Below are 6,124 nucleotides of genomic sequence, written 5' to 3'. Positions count from 1 at the left end.
ATCCCCATATACTGGTAGCCAGTAACACAAAGTAAAAATGCAAACAAAACAACAACAGAAAAAACAACCCAAAAACATAGGAGGATGATGGGGGAAGCCCTGCTTCCTCCTCAGGATGCAGAGTTGGTCATGCCATTTAAATGCTGCTATTGTGGCATTGTGTGCAGAACCTCCCCACCCCAATCCCATATGTATGTCAGCAGGGAGACCATTTATTTAGAATAAACTGAACCAGGTTGGAAGAGACCTTCAAGATCATCGTGTCCAACCCATCAACCAATCCAACCCACCCAAACAGCTAACCCATGGCACCAAGCACCCCAGCAAGTCTCCTCCTGAACACCTCCAGTGATAGCGACTCCACCACCTCCCCAGGCAGCCCATTCCAATGGGCAATCACTCTCTCTGTGTAGAACTTCTTCCTAACATCCAACCTGAACCTCCCCTGGCACAGCCTGAGACTGTGTCCTCTTGTTCTGGTGCTGGCTGCCTGGGAGAAGAGACCATCATCCGCCTGTCTACAACCTCCCTTCAGGTAGTTGTAGAGAGTGATAAGGTCATCCCTGAGCCTCCTCTTCTCCAGGCTAAGCAATCCTAGCTGTGTGATTTGGTATAGGTGATCCTGCTCTGGCAGGGAGATTGGACTGGATGAGCTTTTGAGGTTTCTTCCAGCCCCTAATATTCTGTGATTCTGTGACTGTGATGGAGCAGAACTCACTGCTTCAAATTGTGCTGTTCTGGGAGGTATGTCATAGCTACTCATGTGGAGACAATGCCTGCTGTCGTTCTTGTGTGCACAAGTGACAGCAGCTAATAGGCACAAGCCTTGTTCTCATTCAGTGGGCTTTTGTTAAAGAAGATGAAGGAAAAACACAATAAATCAAATATTTTTTTGCTTCTAACAAGCAAGAATTTTTTTGTCATGCTTCATGGCTTGTACCAGGCCGTACAAATTCTGAGGGTCAAGAACTAAGTACCAACAACTCCTTGCCAGTGTTATGTGAGCCCTTCCCACAAGCTTTGTAAACTGAGATTTCTGAGCACCATTTTAGTGAGGTGTGTGATCTTCCCCATCGGTGCCCTGGTTTGTTCCTATGCTTTCTGAACCCTTAGGAAATGGCACGTCAAACTCCACTGTGAACTGCACCCAGCAAACAGTTTATTTCAGCAGCTATCACCACATTCATGTAATGTACCTAATTGGAATCAGCAGCAAAATTTTCCATGGACCTTGAGATATCTTTCTGAGCAATGACTCTGGGACACAGAGCACAGAAGCCATTCTTACTGTACACTTCCTGCATACACCACCACTGGTACATGCAGACCTCTAGGGAGCCTTTGGTCAGTGACTCTACTGCAAAGCAGTTATGCAGCCCTGGTAATTCAGACACTCAGAGAGAATGGGAGAGGTGCTTCGAATCTCTTAGGTGAAAGAGGAGACCGAGCCCTCGGGGGGCTAGGAGCATTTTCACGCTGGGAGATTTGATAAGGAGAGCAGGAACTGCAGCTGCATCCCAGTACTGGCTGTGTTTCAAAGTAAGGCAAGAGCCTGTGGTAGCCTTTTTGCAGAGTAATCTGGAGGAGTGGTGCATCTACTGCTGCAGGACAAAATGGGGGAGCAGGAGGCTGGCACAGAGCAGTTTGGTTCTTCTGAAGCTGACATATCTCTGGGCGTGCTCAAAGGCAGCGCTTCAGAGGCTGGGTAACCATCCAGGATCCAGCCGGCAGCTGTGTGATGATATGGAGGACATCAGGTTTAGGCATTTATGGATCTACTCCCCTCTGAAGATTTGGGAATGAGTCATTCAATTTTGACTCAACACCTGTATCATCTGAGCAGTTCATATTGCACATACTTCTTACCACCAGAAGGTACCTGCTATTGCTCCCAGTACTGGATCTGAAATGGTGAAAGCATGAGCATTGGAGTATGAAAAAATATAATCCAGGAGAGACAGAAGCCCTCTGTCATTCTCCAAGAACTTCTCTGCCTTTCAGGCTGTGCCTTCATTACCATTATCACCTATTTAGCACAACCCTTTACCTTCATCTTTCCAAACTTTATGAAGACACTGGACAAGGTTAAAAATCCTGTCCTATGGCATATATTTCTAAGCAGTTCTCATTACCAGAATCCAGCAGTAACAGGGTCCCAAAAGCCCATCTTTGCACTTCTGTAATGTGATATATGGCAAAGTTTTGGTAGGGAGGGGGGCTGCAGGGGTACCCTCTGTGGAAAGAGGTTCCGGAGCTATAGAATGCATAAGAATTACAGATTCAGTTTCCTGACCCCATAAAATGAATATTTGAAGTAAGAGCTTAGGGTTTTTTATCATATAGAAGAGGGTGTTTTTTTTGTCCTGAATAGCACATACAAGTTTGCACAAGAAGCAGTTGTATCTGAGCCACTAAGAAATAATCTACAAGCCATAATTATCAACAGCACCTTCCCTGGGACATGTGATTTCCTTCACCTCCCACTTGCCCTGCTCCAAAAAACTCCAAACCAACCAAAAGCCCTCCAGTCACCACAGCCCTGTGATCTTCATCTTACAAATGAAGAGTGAAAATTAAATTACCAAGTTAATTTAAAAAAGGAGTTTATATAAAATCAAGGAGAATTCACCTGCAGATCTTCAGAAACTGCTTACTGAAAACAGAAAAGAAGCACGGTGCCACATCCAGCTGGCGGCCAGTCACCAGTGGTGTCCCCCAGGGATCAGTGCTGGGCCCTGTCCTCTTCAACATACTCATCGATGATCTGGATGAAGGGGTAGAGTCAGTCATCAGCAAGTTTGCAGATGACACCAAGTTAGGAGCAGATGTTAGTCAGTTAGAGGGTAGAAAGGCTCTGCAGAGGGACCTCGACCGACTGGACAGATGGGCAGGGGCCAACAGGATGGCATTTAACAAGTCCAAGTGCCAAGTGCTGCACTTTGGCTACGGCAATCCCATGCAGAGCTACAGGCTGGGGTCGGAGTGGCTGAGAGCTCCCAAACAGAGAGGGACCTGGGGGTGCTGATCGACAGCCACCTGAATATGAGCCAGCAGTGTGCCCAGGTGGCCAGGAGGGCCAATGGCATCCTGGCCTGCATTAGGAATAGTGTGGCCAGCAGGAGCAGGGAGGTCATAGTGCCCCTGGACTCTGCTTTGGTTAGGCTGCACCTTGAGTCCTGTGTCCAGTTCTGGGCCCCTCAGTTTAAGAAGGACATTGAAACACTTGAACGTGTCCAGAGAAGGGCAACAAGGCTGGGGAGAGGCCTTGAGCACAGCCCTATGAGGAGAGGCTGAGGGAGCTGGGATTGTTTAGCCTGGAGAAGAGGAGGCTCAGGGGAGACCTCATTGCCCTCTACAACTACCTGAAAGGTGGCTGTAGCCGGGAAGGGGTTGGCCTCTTCTCCCAGGCAACCAGCACCAGAACAAGGGGACACAGTCTCAAGCTGCGCCAGGGGAGGTTTAGACTCGAGGTGAGGAGGAAGTTCTTCACCGAGCGAGTCATTCGGCATTGGAACGGGCTGCCCAGGGAGGTGGTGGAGTCACCGTCCCTGGAGGTGTTCAAGAGGAGACTGGACGTGGCACTTGGTGCCATGGTCTAGTCATGGGGTCTGTGTTGATAGGTTGGACTGGATGATTCTCGAGGTCCTTTCCAACCTAAGCAATACTGTGATACTGTGATACTAAGCCAAGAAAAATCTCAAGAGGAAAAGCAGTGAAAAAGCTGAATCCACAAGAGGAAAGCTATGTTGTCAAACAGGCAGCTTTCTGCAAGGGACCAAAGCACCAGGGTAGGTGGAAGCCAGAAGCATCCTCTGCACCAGTCTTTGTCAAAAAGGGCCACAGAATCAAAGCTTAAAATGGAGAATTGACCAGAAAATCAAAAGTGGCTGCCATGGAGCCAGCCAGCTATCCCATAAACACACAGCATTTTCCATCAGGAAATGCATTTCCATTTCTTGAACTGTATGGCTACCCAAGGCCTGCAGCTACTATGTCAGGAACTTACACTGACTTAAGTACATGAAAAAGACACACGCTGTGACCTTCTAGATTTCGCTCAAGCAGAAGAACAGGTGCTGCTTCTGTTCTTAATCCTGCCTCTTTCCTGCCAACTAGTCTAGATTAGGCATATCTATCCCACTGTAACTTTATCTGAAAACTCAGGAGTACAAACACATGGACAAGCCCTTAACATAAATATTTTCATTGACAAGATTCTACCAGGAATTCAGAGTACCTGAGCACTTCAGGCTGATCTCTGGGTAACGCCTGCCATTTTATTCTGCTAACACAAATTCTCACCCAGATAAGCTCACATCCAAGATCACATATTGGGCAGCACCCCTTGGACTCAGGCTCCTGTAGGAAGCAGCACTACCACAGGACTGGCAGGCTTTACTGGGAGGAAGGCTTATTTGTTTATACACAACACCCCCACATGTGTGTTTTGAACGCTCCTCTGTCATGAACACAGCACAACTGGAATAACTGTTGCAACTTACACATGGGGGGTGCACCTTACAAACAATTTATTGTACTTAAGCAGAACCTAAGGAATAAGGTTTGACTTTGCTAGATATAAAACCTAAAATTGCTAGTAAGACACTAAGAGCTATTCAGCAGATTGTCTATTGCAGGAAACCTTGCCAGGATATTCAAGGAGTTTATGGCCATCTCACGCATCTGGGGAATGGGTCTGAAGTTTTGTGGGGTTTTGAGAAATACAGACATCTGCATTTTAATCTTTGGAAAATCCTGAGATCAGCAAGACTATTACCTGCAGGATTTAACCACATGTTGCACCCACCTCTCAGCAAGTCTAAAAGGAGTTAGCCTTTTAGACTCCATCAAACACGGGCCCTGTAACGGGGAGGGAGGAGAAAGGGCAGTAGCCAGACAGGTTTAGCTGGCTTGTTAATGCCTCTTTCAGGACACCAGGATGCAGAGAATGTTCAGAAAACCTGGGAGCATCAGGATCTGGCGTAACTGTGCTTCCTGTTTCTAATTCTTTCTCCACAGTTACTAATGTTGTAAGACATTGACACCAGTTCCAGGCACTAAGCTGGTCTATTCATCTAGGAACTGATGACTCCCAAACCTCTCTCTTGACTGCTCAAACCTGATTTAGAGCTTTTGTGTAGACCACTTAGGTTGTTTGTTTGGATACTAAGCGCCTTCCCAATGTTGTTTTTATGAGCCTTGCTACGAGGTGTAAGAACACAATTAAGGATTGAGCTTTGTCACTACAGGAACTGAGACCACAACTCAGGGAGGGAAGAAGAGAAAAATCCTTTGACTCCAGCAGAGAAGATGTATGGTAATTTTCTGCCCAATCTGCTGCTTCTGAGACTTGAGACGGTTTGAAAACCTTTTCAGATATCAGAATAGTTCTAAATGATGTATCTGTCCCAGCTGCTCTGACATGCCATACTCTTGGGACTCTTTTCCTTGCAATGATCACCTTCTTAGGCTCACATAGTGACGACTGAAAATCTGCATGATTTTCTGTTGAGGAGTTACAACTATGGAGCATGCAGTGTACTCTCTGACAAAGAGCTGTGAGCACGGTGTTTAGGTGTGCATGGGGTTGTCTCCTATTAACTAGTGGGTGTCGGCTCTAAACAGATGCAGGTCGAGGGAGATGATCCTCTCCCTCTACTCAGCTCTGGTGAGACCCCACCTGGAGTACTGTGTCCAGTTCTGGAGCCCCTATTACAAGAGGGATGTGGAGGTGCTGGAAGGTGTCCAGAGAAGTGCTTATGTGGCAGTAACAGGAAGCACCCATCCTGAACTCCCACTTTTCCAGTGTGTCTTATCATTAACTGATGCCACCTATATACCCGTTTAAACAAATAGAGAGACATGTCATCCCTCTTCCCTCCCTTTCCATATATGAGGAATGCAAAGCCCAGCTCCTGTCTCAGATGGTTGTCCCAGCCCAGTCCCAGCAAAGTGCTGAGAAATTTTGTTGCCTTTTGCAATAAGCTCGCAGGACTGTATGCCAAACCCACCCCAAGCCAAGCAGCTGGGGAGCCTAGGGGCTGAATCAGTGGAGCAACATGCCTATTTAAGCTTCCCAGAACACACAGATGCTGGGCTGGATATCTGCTAGAAGACAGATAGG

The sequence above is a fragment of the Melanerpes formicivorus genome, unplaced genomic scaffold, assembly GCF_026170545.1.
Source record: "Melanerpes formicivorus ecotype bairdi unplaced genomic scaffold, bMelFor1.0.p_v2 SCAF_15, whole genome shotgun sequence".
Classification (NCBI taxonomy): Eukaryota; Metazoa; Chordata; class Aves; order Piciformes; family Picidae; genus Melanerpes; species Melanerpes formicivorus.
This window is presented reverse-complemented; position numbering follows the sequence as displayed.